This window comes from Suricata suricatta, chromosome 5, assembly GCF_006229205.1.
Source record: "Suricata suricatta isolate VVHF042 chromosome 5, meerkat_22Aug2017_6uvM2_HiC, whole genome shotgun sequence".
NCBI lineage: Eukaryota > Metazoa > Chordata > Mammalia > Carnivora > Herpestidae > Suricata > Suricata suricatta.
In genome coordinates this window covers 91,864,601-91,879,444 of record NC_043704.1, presented here as the reverse complement: position 1 = coordinate 91,879,444, position 14,844 = coordinate 91,864,601, and the positions used below count along the sequence as shown (strand labels likewise).

The 14,844-nt window shown below is 35.8% G+C and overlaps 1 long non-coding RNA gene across 4 annotated transcripts in view; it reads left to right on the top strand.

The window, feature by feature from the left end:
• The window catches only part of LOC115292011, a 273,961-nt gene that overhangs the window by 54,701 nt on the left and 204,416 nt on the right, over nucleotides 1-14,844 (top strand). For all 4 annotated transcript variants that reach the window (XR_003908752.1, XR_003908751.1, XR_003908754.1 and 1 more), the window contains exon 4: nucleotides 13,295-13,375. This is a non-coding gene — a long non-coding RNA (uncharacterized LOC115292011). The remainder of the gene's footprint in view (nucleotides 1-13,294; nucleotides 13,376-14,844) is intronic.

Below are 14,844 nucleotides of genomic sequence, written 5' to 3'. Positions count from 1 at the left end.
TTTGTCTTGATTTTAATTTTTAAAGGCAATGTTTCTAGAATTTCAACATTAATTATGGAAATCACTGTAGGTTTTTGTCAGATAATCTGGATCTCTCATGAATGTGTTCATTTGTAAGGTGACAGAAAATGTGATGAGAATCTAGTATCTCAAACACATAGAAGTTATCTTTTTTCATGTAAAAATAGGCCTACATGTAGACCTTTCCTAATGTTCTCAACATGCCTGATGCAAGTTCAGCCACCTAGGCCAAAACTCTTTCAAGGCAGATTCACTCTCTGGGAAAGTGAGTGTTAAGCTTTCCAGTTTATATAATGAAAGGCAGCATTGGAAAATGAATTGAAATTGTGTATTAGATTAACTAAACCATAGTGTTTACACAGTTCAGTTTACTTGGCTTAAGGAAATTCTCCTCTATTTCTGGTTTGATAAGGTTTTTTAAAAATCTTAAATTGGAGTTGTTTTAGGAGAATGTGTCTATTTTTGCATGGACACAAAAATGCTCTTGGTCCTTTATTAATGTATTATATTGCATTATGAGAGCTTTTAATTTTGCACCATCTCTACACTTCTAAGGTATGCCTATCTTGGTCTTGATTTTTTAAAATACATTGCAGGTTTCAATATGCAGATATATATATTTTAGGAGTTTTTTACATATTTTTATTAGGCCATGGTCAAGCATATTTTGGATCCAATAATTCAATAAAAATAGAATGCATTAATGACACAAAATTGTGTCACTGTCCTGTATGGAAGAATTGCTTTATATAGTAAGTAGATAGACTCTTGAATGATGATATGATCCCTCTCAGTTTTTTAATGCCTATACCAAGGGAGCTAGTGACTTGAGCTTTTTTTGATATGATGGGTTTTTCATCTTGTCCTCTCTTCATTGAAAACAAAATTTAGGAAGCACCTTGGTAAGAAGCCAGCCAGGCACTAGGAAACTGTATCCACTTTCTCACTTGTGTCTTTATCTCATATATTTGTGTTTCACTTGTTTACTGGTTCAACAGGAAACGGAAATGAAGGTCACAGTGTATTAGATTTCAGTCATCATTCTTGGCAGTCTTTAAGCTGAAATCAAACCTTTTTGTTCTAGCCTCACTCAATCTCAAAAGTGAAATTGGCTTATAATCGTTTCTTATGTTGTTCTTTTCTTATTTTGTCTCAAATTTATATTAATTCTACAAAATTACCTGAATGGTTTGCTTGCTTGCTTGCTTGCTTGCTTTCTTCTTTCTTTCATGAGTTTGGTATACACTGCCAATGGAATTACTTGTCTTTGCCCTTTTGGTATTGTTTTTTGTGTTTGTGTGGGTTGGAAGGTAGATTTGTATCTACTGATTCAATTTCTTTAATGATCATCGGTGTTTTAGATTTTCCCCCTTTTTCTTAAGTTAGTTTTGGCATGTTATATCTTCCTAGGACATAGGGGTTTTTTCCCCCTAAGTTTTCAAATTTATTGGCTTAAATTTAGTTATAGTGTTATTTTTGTATGCTTTTGCTATAATCCTACCTACATATTCCTTATTAATCCTAACTTTTTATGAGCCTTCACAATTTTTTCCTTGATCAATCCTGACAGTTTTGTCTCTTTTGAGTTTCAAGAATCTGTTCCTTTAGTTTATTGATTCTTTCATTTTATTTTTTATTTCTTTAATTTTGCCTTCTTTCTTCATTATTTTTTCTCCTATGTTTTTGGATTTATTTATCCTTTTTAAAGTCACAAAATGAATGATATGGTGGTCATTAATTTATTGCCTTTCAGCTCCAAATTAATGTTTCTTTTAAAAGGAGCTTGGCCTTATGAATATTTCTCCTTTGCCCACCAGAAAAATCGTAAGAGGCATTCCTGCTTCCAAAGTGGCTTGCTCACCAGCTTCCTGGAGGATGCACTTTTTTTTCCCCTGCTGCTTGGTCTGCACAGAAGCCCTAGAGCTAGGTGCTTAGAGGAATTAGTTTCCTTCAGCATTTGGCTGCTGTGTACTTTCTGGAACTCTTAACTTGGGCTGTAGAAACAGAGCTAGTACCCTTGATAGCATGGACTAGGGTGCCCTGACAGTGTGGTGCCTCACCCAAGACCCCTGCTCCCTGTGCCCTCCCCTCAGTCCCACTGGCACTATGGGGAACTCAGTGAGCTTGTCATCTGGGGCCGCCCAACCTTCATCGCTGGCCCAGAGTCACTCAGGTTAAGCTGCATGCAGGACAAGCATGGAGCTCCCCCAGAGGGAGGCTTACCCACCTCCTGGTTCCAGTAGCAACATAAGCAGTCTCACTTCTCTCCTGCACCCTGCCCCCTCTCCACCAATCTCCAATTGCCTACCTGTCAGCCCAGTTTACTTGTGTTTTTGAGGTTTATTTCCTGTACCCCTCCTGACGTGAGCACAGCACACTATCTCTCAAATCCAATTGAATCAATATCAATTTGATATTTCAAATCCATCTGTCACCTGCTCAGCCTCAGCCTCAATTTGTCTGTGCTCTGAAGGGGTACGCTTGCTTTTCTGGTGAGTGTGGCCCAGCTCTGGCCCAGCAATCGGCTAAACTTCTTTGTTATCTAATTGGCTACAACCACACCTCCTTTAACAAGATTTGAGCCACCCTTTCAAATTTGTCCTTCCTTGGACACTCTCCCTCAGGAATTGGATTGATCCTCTTTAGAGTTCTCTCTCTTTACAGTAACTCTCTTATCATAATTAATAATTCTTTAAATCAAAATAATCAAAACTTTCTCTAATTTCTTCCTTTTGATTGGACCCAGCTTATGTAGATACCGACTTAGTATCAGTATGTTTTCTAATAAGAACAGCTAAGGCTATTAATTCCCCTCTAATAATGAAGTTTGGATATGATAAGACTCTTTTCTTTTTTTTATTATTTTTTTAACATTTATTTTTGAGAGAAAGACAGAGCACAAGTGGGGAGGGCAGAGAGAGGGAGACACAGAATCCAAAGCAGGCTCCAGCCACTTAACTGACTGAGCCACCCAGGAACCCCAGCAACAAGGGTTTCTGTAATAAGAATCAGTTCGTTTGTGATTTGTAAATAAGAGAATGATGACAGCATAATGCACACATTGCTTTGATTTCTACATTTTAAAAATGTTAACGTGTTAATATTTTATGTTACAGATAGTAATAGCACCAAAACAGAAAGAACACTGGAATAGAAAGTGCACTAAATGCTGCTGAAATGCTGCCCACTGTGGGTGAGCATGGTACTAAACACGCTGCCTGTTCACTACACAGTCCTCCCCTTGTCATGGAATTACGTATTGTATGTTTTTCCCCTCATTTTTGTACAACTCTCCTTTGCCATAATTTAACTTAATGCTTCCTTATATCTTATGTTTGCCTACTAAAAACATAAGGTGCGCTCCTGGGTGGCTCAGCTGGTTAAGGGTCTCACTCTTGATGTCCACTCAGGCCATGATCTCAGGGTCTTGAGATCAAGCCCTGTGTTGGGCAACCTCTTCCTCTCAACAAAAGTTTCATATTTACTATAATATTTAAGAATAAACATATATTTTTAACTATACAATTATTATTTTATTAGGATTGTTATTTTACAAAATACATACATTTTAGGTGTTTTGTTACTAGATCTATCTTTCCTCTGATGCACTCATAATTTTAGAGGTGATTTTGCAGAAATCAATTTCAGAGGCATTATCTTTATATTACACACAAAACACCTATGTTTTCATTCTCTTTCAAATTCAAAGTTTTCCTAATTTCCTTTGTAATTAGTATTTTGGCCTATGAGTAATTTTTTGTTAATGTTTATAGAGTTTTGAGAAAAAGAGAGTGCAAGCAGGGAACGGGTAGAAAGAAAGGGAGACACAAAACCTAAAGCGGGCTCCAGACCATGAGCTGTCAGCACAGAACCCGACACAGGGCTTGAACTCACAGACCGAGACCATGACCTGAGCTGAAGTTGGATGCTTACCTGACTGAGCCACCCAGGTGCCCCATGAACTATGATTAATTTTAAAATATGTTCTTTACCTCAAAAAGTATAGAAATTTTTATTTTAGTTTTCTTTTCATCATTGATTTCTAACTTAATTACACTTTGGTTAGAGGATGTGGTATGAATAATATAGATTTGTTAAATTTATTGAGCATTGTTTAATGGCCTAATGCACTGGACATTTTGTATAACTGTTTTCTGTGTTCTTGTGCATTCTTTTATTGCTAGAATAAAGGTCCTGCATATCAAGTGCAATAGGCTGACTTTTGTCCTTCCAAAATCCCTATATTGAAGCCTTAACTGCCTAATATAACTATATTTGGACATAGGGCTCTCAGAAGGTACTTAAAGTTTTATTAGGTCATAAGATTGGGGCCCTAATCCCTTAGAACTATTGGCTTTATAAGAGACACTTTTCTTCATTACTCCCTTTCCCTCCCTCTCCACCTGTGTACAAAGAGGTCATGTGAGTACATAGTGACATGATGGCCAACTACAAGACATGAGAAAAGTTCTCAGAATGAAGCATACCAGGGGCCACCTTGATCTTTGCCTTGCTAGTCTCCAGAACTGTGAGAAGTAACCTTTTATTGTTTAAACCACCCTGACTCTGATATTTTGTTGTGGTAACCTGAGCACTCTAATACATCAAGCTTATTAATTGTTCAAATCTCTCTCTTTCTATTTAAAAATATTTTTTTATGTTTTTTATTTATTTTTGAGAGACAGAGAGAGATAGCGTGAGCAGGGGAGGGTCAGAGAGAGGGGGAGACACAGAATCCAAGCAGGCTCCAGGCTCTGAGCTGTCAACACAGAGCCTGATGCGGGGCTCAAACCCACGAGCTGTGAGATCATGACCTGAGCCTAAGCTGGATGCTTAACCAACTGAGCCACCCAGGTATTCCTTTTTTTTTTTTTTGCTTGAGCTCTCAGTAACCAAAAGTGTATCAAACTTCACACATGGTTGTTGATTTGTCTTCTGTAAAATTTTGTCATTTTGTTTTAATGGTTTTGAGAATTACTATTAATTGCATACATATTTAGAATTCTAAGAGATTTCTGGCAAGATGTATTTTTTAAATTATGAAGTAAATCTCTGTATTCATTGAAATTCCTTTGATCTCAGAATCTGTTTAACACCTATAAACCATACTAGCTCAAACAAAAGCTTACTTTTTTTTCACAAAAACTTTATTTTGACTAGGAATTTTCTTGGATGTATTTCATATATTTTTCAACATTTTAATTGCAGCCTATTTGCCATTTTTACATTTACATATTGTAGGCAACTTTTAAAAAACATGTTCTTGCAGTATCTGCCATTTATGGTCCATCCTGACTTTGTGGGTTTTCCATTTATTCTTCTTTCTTTGTGACTTGTTTTTCTTTCTTGTCCATATTTGGACATATCAGTTGTTTTGTTTTTATTCCATTTCCTTCCCTGCACAGGATTTAAAATTTATACACTCTATTTATAGTCCTGTCGTGACTGTCCTTGAGATTTTAAATGATGTTCAACAAACTCAGAGTCAGCCCGGTAACCAGCTAGTCTCTACTAAAACCAGGCAAAGATCTTACAACTACTCTTTTGTAATTTCAGCCCTTGATTCAGTTCCCTTCTTTCTGAAGTATGTTGTTTAGATAGTAAATTATTAAGGTTCCATTGTGGATAAATTTTCCAAGATTTTTTTTTTTTACTTGGAAATGTCTTTATTTTACAATTGTTAGCAAAGACAGTTTTATCAGATATAAAATTCTAGGTTGATAATTATTTTCACACAGTATTTTCAAGGTACCATTCGGCTGTCTTCTATTTTTTTGTTTAGTTTAGTTTTTTAATCTACCTGTCATTCCTTTATATGTTATCTGTTTTTTTAACTACTGCTACTAGGATCTTCTCTTTCTCTTTTGTATCCTGAAGTTTGTCATATGTCTAGGTTTGTATTTATTTTTATCTACACCAATAATGTATTTTATGAAGAGATCATTCATAACTATCATTCTGAAAAATTCTCATTATTTCTTCTATTTAGCCTATTATTCATTCTCTCTGTTTCTTTAATTTCATTTAGATGAATGTTGAGCCTTGTTATTTTATTTTCCAGATTTCTTACTTTTGTTCATATTTTCCATCTTTTTATTTTTTCTACTACGTTCTGGTTAGCCTCTTTAGAGTTATCTGCCAACTTACTATTTCTGTATTCACCTATGTCTGTTCTTTTGTTTAACCTGCTCACTGAGTTTTTATGTTCTTTGTTTAAACATTTAAAAAAAAGTGTTTTATTTATTATTGAGAGACACAGAGAGACAGAGCATGAGCATGAGAGAGACAGAGAGAGAGGGAGACACAGCATCCGAAGCAGCCTCCAGGCTCTGAGCTGTCAGCACAGAGCCCAATGTGGGGCTTGAACTCACACTCTACGAGATCATGACCTGAGCCAAAGTTGTACACTTAACCAACTGAACCACCCAGATGCCCCAAATACTTTATACATTAAAAAAAACCGCAATATATTTTAAATCTGAGAATTCTATGATCTAATATTCTCAGAGGCTTATTTTATCTGTTTTTTCATTTCTGTGGATTCTCATTCAAAATGATTTGTTCCCTCATAAATTATGTAATTTTAAAGATAAGTTCACATTTAGTAAGACATTATCCATGACAATCCTTTAGGCTTGTTCTAAGAAGTGGCTAAATAGAAAACATGTATTGTTGCTGTTCAAGTGCAATTGATTTCTACCAACATGGAACTTTTCTACATTACGATTATCTGGATGATATAAGTAGTTAAATTCAGACCTATATAAGAGGAAACAATATTTTTCACATTATGAAGATCTTAGGTAAAGATAGAGAAGTTTTGTTTTTCTTTATTCTTCTTTTTTTTCTGTTTTTCTGTCGTGTGTGTGTGTGTGTGTGTGTGTGTGTATATACCTTTGTTGACAGGTGTAATTATTTTTTTAGCTCACTTTTCATGAGGATATGGCCTTTGAGGATTAATCTGTATGTGAGGGCTTTAGTTCCAACAACCCAACTTGTGTGGACCCTCTGTCATATTTCCTGTCTCTGTGAGGCCTCTCAGTTGTTGAAATCAACTAATATAATTTATCATTCTGGTTTTCAACCCCATAATCTCCCCAAACACCAATTTTTTTGACTTTGAATTCCGTTGCTTTAATGTTTGCTCAGTTATGAATTACAAGATGATTGTTACATTAAATCCAACATTTCTGGACATTTTGTATTAGAAATTTTTTCAGGTTATTTAGTCCATTATATTGTTCAGGTCAAAGTCCACTAGTATTTTATAAAGGCTTCTGTAAGAAATTTTTAGTGAACTATCAATTATTTTTATCACACCTGGTTGGAAGGAGAGAAAGACCTAATATTTATGGAATGAATAAATGTGACAGTCAGAGAAGTGGGTGTTTCAAATGACATTTTTTTTCTAAGTTTAAATAATTGACATATTATATTTAGGAACCAACAATAGCCAGTAAACACACACACACACACACAAAAGAGGAACCATAAATCAGGAGGAGTTTCTAGATTGTTCTAGAGACCTATAAAATAAGTAGTAGGAGGAAAGGAGAATATTGAAGACAGTATTAATTTAGTTCCCAGCTGATTTTAAGATAATTTTATTTTTCACTGGGGCTCAGTTATTTCCATTTCTTCATAGAGCTTAGCTCTGTTTTTGTACTTTCTTGATTTAATTCTCTGACATGATCTTTCCTCATTGCCACAGAATGTCTGCTATAATGCCATTTCTTGCATTTATTCATAATCAGGCCCAGTGGAAAATAATGCCAATCTCTTTCAATAACCTTTATTCTAAGATTCATTCTGGTTGGCCTCATTTAGGTCACATTCTCACCAAATCAGAAAGATTAAGCAAAAGTGATACCCTGATTAAGACTGATTTCTGTTTCCAACCAGTAGATAGGGGCAGAATTATCTTCAACAGCAGAACATGGACTGATATTGACAAAGATTAAAATATGCAAAGGTTTTTGGTAACTAAAAATTACATATTTCCACTATGACCTGACTTTTTGACCATTCCTTGTTTACTCTACATATCCATCTGTCTTAATCTATGTGCTCGAAATGTTCATGTCTATATTGAATGTTATCATTCAGTCCAAAAAAAGCAGACAACTGAAGTTTTATCTAAGTTAAAATAAAAATATCTGAATAATATGTAAGTCTTCCAAGTCAATTTTAATTGTGGATCCTTATAGTTTCCTACATATAGATAACTGGTAAATGTATTATTTATTCTCCAATATTCACTGTAAGATGATGGAAAATTAGTGTGATTACTACAGTAAAAGTGTGAATGGGAAACCAAACACAGGGGTCATCTTAGGGTTATATACTAGATAATATCCTTCTAGAAAAGCACAACAAAGAATCAATGCCCTGGAAGAGGATTGGGTCGATTAGTTTGGTCTATTCTTTTCTTTCTCTTTCATTTTATTTTTAAGTAGTCTCTATACCCAATGTGGGGTTGTAAATTACAACCAACACCAAGAGTAGCACACTCTACTGACTGAGCCAGCCAGGTGTCCCTGGTCTATTCTTGAAAGAAGCTTTCTCATCCATGATCTTCTATGGCTACATTTGGGACAATCATTGGAGAGAGCATGCTCCAAGTGGAGAGAAAGCAGAAAATAGAACTTTAAGAACCATGTTAATATAGTTACTGATTCTTCATAGCAGTTTACATGGTACTTTCTCTCTATTAAACTCTAAACATTTTGAGGGCAAGGACATATTTTATTTGCCTTTTAATTCCATCACAAAGCACTGTGATGGGTATAAAATAATCACTTAATAAATGTTTGCTGAAAAAATGAATGACTTAATGGACTAATAAAGTGACTAAATAACAGAACCAAATGGGCTTCTAAAAGATGATTTGATTCTTCTGTATTTTAAGGAAAATAAATATCTCAAGAAAGATCATAAAAGAACAAAATAAATATTTAATTATGCAATACAAAGTTTGACATGTTTTGTTTCACATAAGATTACATTTTCTTCTGGAATAACTGTGTTTAATTAATGGTAAGGTCTTGCAGAGGAATCCAAAATCATATTTCTCAGGTTATAATCTTGAGATTTTGAAGTACTTTGAGAAAACACATTTACTTTTTATTTCCAAGTCAATCAAATAACTAATATCAAAAAAGATTCAATCATCTATACCTTTATAAGGCTATTATATTTAGTTGCTGTTTTTGAAATTTTTTCGTTGATTGTAAAGAAAGACCTGCAAAGCAATTGCCCATTTATAAATCATATATATGTGTTGCTTATTCCTTATTCTTTTCACAAAAGTAATAGAAAACTGAATAAGATTGTCATCTTCTTCATCATTTTAATAACTCTTATATGAGAGAGAAGGCAAGATATTGACTTGAATGGCTTTTGGACAATTGCCGCTTTAATTTGATCCTCACTGGGCTGTTAACAATTATAAGACCCGCTGTCAGCAATGTTCTGAAAACTTTCTAGTCGTCTCTGTAGATAATTTCATAATTTTTATTACTTTTGGAGTGTTTCCTCATCTTTGAAACAAACTTTATTGTAAAGCAGTGTTTCCCCAACTTCAGTCATTTATGAACTACCTTTATAATATTTGCAAAATTTTGGAAACCACTATGTCTTTACTATTTCTTTTCTTAAAATTAATTCACTTTAATTTCAATACTAGATTTAAGGAGACTTTATCTTCTAACTAATATGTAAAAACAATATCTCTTTTGTACATAGCTTACAGTAAGCACAAATTCAACAGAAGCAAGCAGAAATCACTAAATTTTGGCTAGGTACCACTGTCTGTTAAAGTATGGGAACTTGAGATCTGAGTTTTTAAATGGAAAAGTAAAGACTAATTCCTGTTAGAGAGATGTTAAATAATTTTAACCTTAAACGAAAGCTTCCTCTTTTACATTGTTATGGTGAAAGGAAAGGAAATGATGTTCATGCTATTTGAATGAATATTATTCTCTATTATGTTCTACTATCAAATGCCACCTTCAACGTTACTTAAAGCCATGTTCCTATTCACCAACCTGGGGAAAACTATTCTAAAAAAAATGTCTTCAGATATGTTGTATACTGTGTTAAATTGTGCATGCACATATGCATGCATATATGTGAAATGCGTGTGTACATAGATATGTAAGATATTAAAAGCTTATAACATGTGTATATGTGCATGTGTATGTGTAAAAATACCCTTGAGAGCTAGAGCAGCAGTCTCAAGTAAAATTTTATGTATACTATATTTTGTTTAAAGCTTTTCTTAAACTTTCAGACCTAACTGATGGGTTTTCATTTAAATAGCTATTTAGTCCCATACCAGGAAAAATGAAGATTTGTCCATTAAAATAATTTTTTAATGTTTTATTTATTTTTTGAGAGAGAGAGAGAGAGAGAGAGAGAGACAGCATCAACAGGGGACAGAGAGAGAGGGGGAAGGGAGACACAGAATCTGAAGCAGACTCCAGGCTCTGAGCTGTCACCACAGAGCCCGATGTGGGGCTCGAACCCACAAGATCATGACCGAAGCTGAAGTTGGACACTTAACCAAGTGAGCCACCCAGGCACCCCAAGATTTGTCCATTTTAAATAGAGAGAACAAAATTAAAATTCATTCTTATTTTCATTTTATTAATTTTTCTTGGGCATCTATTTTTGCCTCCTCTTCTCCTGCCTAGACCCTAATATGTTCTCTCCTTAACAGCTAGAATGCTCTCTTATGAAATCTGATGAAGAACTGGCTTTGTTTTAAAGCCCTCTGTGGGCTTCCTTCTGCAGCTTAGAATAACATTTCAAGCACATGCCTCAGCCCGAAGACCCTCCACGAGTCTGCCCACGCTCACTTCCTGTGGCACCGCTCCCTTAGTTCACCAAGTGGAGCCACTTTGGCTACATCTCTGTTTTTATACAAGGCAGGTTTTTGCTGCCTTATATCTTTTTTACTTGTTATTTTTTGTGATTTTTTTGTTTTGTTTTGTTTTGTTTTCTTCTTTCCTGGAATTGTCTTCCCCTGAGGCTTTCTTTTCCTTAAGTCTTAAGTTAAATGTCTCAAATGTCTTAAGTATCCTGGCTGGTTCTTTCTGTTCTTAAGTCTCAAGTGAAATGTCTTTCAAACTGTCCCTGTATACCTTTTATAAGTGGGTATTCCCTACATGTAGTATTCTCTGCCTGTTTCTTTCTCATGCTTGCTCTTTTGGATTATACATTTGTCTCTTTCCTCATTCAATGTCCACTTCCCTGCTAGACTGTAAGCCCCCTTAGGGCAGGGCTTATGGCTACTGGTTTCAGTCACCATGGCATCTGCTGTGCCAACACCATTTTTGGCACATGGAAACACTGCATATGTATTGAGTGAAATAATCCTCTTCAAAGAGTTGTTTTATTTGTTTGGTAGGCTTCCTGGATGATAATCTCACTTTTAAATAATTAGTGTATTGAGAAAGGAGTGTGTGCCGTGTTCAGTATTCAGAAAGAGTAAACAAACGAATGAACAGCTTCCCTTAGTTTGTAATAGTGCTTAAAACTAATTGTAGTGACTGAGCATAAGGGGCAGCGTAAGCATCAAGGATATATGGGTTTGCAACATCAAAGGCAAGGCAGCAATACTGTTTTAAATCTTCTTCTAATGATCTCCTTATAATTATGAATCTCTAAGAAGAAATTCAACGGCTTTCTATGTTTGAAAATCTGCTTAACTATGCTTAATTCTTTTGCTTTGGCTCATCTCCAGACTCTGAAACTTTCTTTGCCTAACTAGAATTGTATTTGGACTTTGGGAGGAAACCATTATTGTTATACATTTGTAGGTGTGAACACCAGCTGCCTGTGGCAATTCAAATTCATTATACATGTGAGTTCATAAACACACACACACACACACACACACACACACACACGCACGCACACACACACACGCACAAAGAAAACGGAATCTGTGGCTTTAGCCCAAAGCCATGAACCTGAATTTTACTATTGATTTAGTGTAGAAAATTTAAGCAACTGCTCAAAATATTTTTTTTTTACTATTTTTATTTAGAGAGAGAGAGAGAGAGAGAGAGAGAGAGAGAAAGACAGCATGAGCAGGGGAGAGTCAGAGAGAGAGGGAGACAGAGAATCTAAAGACAGGCTCCAGGCTCTGAGTTAGCTGTCAGCACAGAACCTGACACAGGGCTCAAACCCGTGAACTGTTAGATCATGACCTGAGCCAAAGTCAGATGCTTAACCGACTGAGCCACCTAGGCACCCTAACTGCTCAAAATTTTTGATGTGTCTGTTACTTCATTAATAAAATAAATATATTTATTCATTCTAATCCAATTTTCACAGAGGCCTTACTTAATACTTCTGGAAAATATCTGCAAATACGCATAATGAAAATTTCAGTAGGACACCACAACAGATGCATACATTTTTTTCATATTTTGTGTTTGTTCATAATATATTTATAGCTGACTACTATAGATTTGTTCATCCCCGACATTGAGGGCAGTTGTTGGTGGACAGTAGCTGCCCCTTAGGGGGCTCCATGCCACAGACACTTTCCTTGCGTCCCTGTGACCAGTGGAATGTGTGCACCTCCAGACTGAGGTAGCTAAGTGTAGGGCATGTGATCCCCAGCATTCTCTTCCCTTAGGACGGCTGGATGGATGACACGGATGGGTCTTTGAATGGTGGTAGTGGTTCCAAACAATGGAAACTGGGGTTCCTGAATCACAGCTTGTAGGTGGGCTGCCCCAGAGAACCAACCCACAAGAAGCATCAGCTTTGGGCTTCATGGGAGTGAGAAATAAATTTTCATTTTGTTATGCCACTGAGCATCCAGGTTTGTCTATTACAATATTTACTCTGCTGAATACAATATAAATTTATCCTATGTATCCTATAAGTGCATATATGTATATCACATATACATACATTATTACGGAGTTAGTTTAATGCCCATTTTACATATGAGGAAGTTGAGGAAAAGGAGACCTTGAAGAGGATGAGGTAAACTTATTCAGGTTTAGATTACATTGGTTAACAGCTGAACTAAATCAAGTGCTTTATCCATTGTAGCAGGAGTCAACAAACTATCACCCTCAAGTCAGGCCTCCAGATTGTTTCTGTAAAAAAAGTTTTATTAGAACACAGTCACACCCATTTATTTTTATAATGTGTAAGGTTGCTTTCCTGTGACAATAGCAGACTTGAGTAGTTGTGACAGAAGCTGTATGACCTGTAAACCTTAAACTATTTACTATGTGGCTCTTTCCAGGAAAAGCTGGCTGACCTGTGCATTTTACCATGCTTCCACCTACTCTCCAAGGTAACTCTGAATATGGGACATGATAAAAAGGTAGGCTTTACATTTTATATCACTCCCATATTTGTGAGAACATAAGAAAGTCCTTTAACTTCACTTGGTATTTCTACTCTTTGTGTTCTGCCTTCCTTTTTACATTTACTTGAACCAACTTTATTCTTAACTGCTATGGGGAAATGGATGGATCCAACCTCTCCTCTTGCTTCTGATATGAACTATGATAAACTTCAGAGGCAGGATTTCAGAGTAAAGTGGTCAAAGAACAAAACATGCTTTTCCATTTCTTCCCTATCCCTACCCCAAGGCTGAGCCTGGGCACATGCCACTTACTGTATTGTCGTAGACTTTACCTCAGGATACCTTGTCAAATGCCCAAGAAAGCAAGACACCTGGTATTTCTATTAAACTCAGAAGATGTTTTTCTTAGTCCTTTCTGTCCACAAAGATTCCATGTTTTTGATAGAGATGTTTCTAAACATTTTTTACACATTTTCACCCAGGTCATATGACTAATGTTTGCACTTATAAGTAGGATATAGATACTGTTCAGTTCCCAATTTATATAAATGCAATACCATTATGCTCTTTTCCACTTGACAAAAACACACCAGAATGTAATGAAAATACATTTATTAGAAGACTAACCTGAAATTTGTTATAATTTTTTAAGTTATATAGAAACATTGGTAATTAAATTGTCATTAATCAGAAATATTTGCCTATCACTCAAATTTTGGTAAGCAAACTTGCTGTAACACTGTGTGTAAAGGCAACTGAGTCTGCATGAAAAGAAAAAATCCAAGAGGCTCATAATAGGAAATTCTGTTTGTTTCTGCATTGGCAGTTGCAGTAAAAATTGATTTAAGTAGACAAAACTAAAAAAAAAAAAAAACCCTAAGAAATCTTTTTTAAATGTTTTATTTTATTTTAGAGGGAGAGAGAAGGTGTATGAGCAGGGAGGGATGGGGGAGAGAGAGAGAGAGAGAGAGAGAGAGAGAGAGAGAATGAATCTCAAGTAGGTCCCATACTCAGTGTAGACCCTGACACAGGGCTCAATCCCAGGACCCTGGAGTCATGACCTGAGCCAAAATAGAGTCAGATGCTAGACCGACTGTGCCACCCAAGCACTCCAAGACAGTCCTTTTGAGTCTATCTTAGGAATAGTCAAATAGGAGGAAAGATGCCAAACCATGTTGCTCTAAGTGGACTTGAGAGAGAAAAGAATCCCAGCCAGAATCCAAAGGTAAAATTATCATAAATCTTACAACCTGACCCATCTTTATGGATGACAAGAAAAAAAACAAAGATGTGTGCTAAATGGCAAATGAAGTCTTTCCAAGACATGGTAACATCAGTGGGCTTCAGTTCCAACTTTTCCTCAACTCTGGCTGACAAAATTCCTGCACTGGCTTGAAGCTGATATAATAGTGTTCATTCTAACTGCCAGGTAAGTTGGGTGGAGCCGGAGGGAAGACTTCCTATCTTACTACAACAGACATGGA